The sequence below is a fragment of the Pteropus medius genome, unplaced genomic scaffold, assembly GCF_902729225.1.
Source record: "Pteropus medius unplaced genomic scaffold, Ma_sr-lr_union100, whole genome shotgun sequence".
In the NCBI taxonomy this organism is placed as follows: domain Eukaryota; kingdom Metazoa; phylum Chordata; class Mammalia; order Chiroptera; family Pteropodidae; genus Pteropus; species Pteropus medius.
In genome coordinates this window covers 9,063,019-9,063,983 of record NW_024347788.1, presented here as the reverse complement: position 1 = coordinate 9,063,983, position 965 = coordinate 9,063,019, and the positions used below count along the sequence as shown (strand labels likewise).

At 51.0% G+C, this 965-nt stretch overlaps 1 pseudogene; it reads right to left on the bottom strand.

The window, feature by feature from the left end:
* Nucleotides 1–365: 365 nt before the first annotated feature.
* LOC120614478 (uncharacterized) lies at nt 366–485 on the bottom strand (annotated as a pseudogene).
* Nucleotides 486–965: the final 480 nt, after the last annotated feature.

Sequence of the window (965 nt, the reverse complement as noted above, 5' to 3'; positions counted from 1 at the left end):
GAGGGAAGAGGGAGGAAATTAAGTACTTGTCACCTGTGCTAATATTTTCTTCCCCTGAGCTGTAGTGTGAGGTCTTTTCCAGGAGAATCAGAGGCGGAAGCAAGGGCTGAGTTTGACAGCTCGTCATCCCGCGAGTAGGAGCAGAGGGTGGCAGAACAACCAGGTGGGGCCCTGAGCAGAGGAGGAAACATCCTTTCATGGTGTTCATTTCCACACATGAAAACCCGAATTGATTTTTACCTAGTTGCTTTGTATAATCTTCCAGAGGAGTATGTCAGTGCAACACTTTTTTTTTTTTAGGTGAGGCAACCTTGGTTGACCTCACAGACTTTGTCGGCTTACAATCCGTTATTTTTATTTTTGTACGCCTACAGCACCTGGTCTTCCTAGGTGGTCTCCTGTCCAAGTACTAACCAGGCCCGGACCCTGCTTAGCTTCTGAGATCAGACGGGATCGGGCTTGTTCAGGGTGGCATGGCCGTTGACTGAACAGCCACTTCATTGCAACAGTGCCCCCAAATCCACTGATGGGTGGGAGAGGAGAAACTGAGATCTGCATGAAGCACCTTCAAAGGGAGAACCGTCGCCCCACCCCAAACGCATCTTATGGATGAAGAAAGTGAACTTTAAAAAAGATAGTCATTTACATAGCAGAACCGGAGCTGAGAGAGCCATTGACACTGAGCTGAGGCTTTGTCCCCATCACCGTCTTCCTGCGTCTGTGGCCAGGGCGGAAGGGGGACTGAGGTGGGTGACAGGCCAGCCTGCTTATCTCACTGGTGTTTCCTTGAGCGGCCGCGTGATAGCATCAGAGCGGATGGACCCACAGCCCTCTCTTTCCAGACAAATCCCTTTGCGGTGTGGGGCGGCCAAGAAGAACAGCTTACCGTTCTCCGGACGTGGCATTTTCTTTGCCGTTTTTGTGCCTCGGCAGATTCACTCTGTCTAGCATTCCCTGCCTCATTT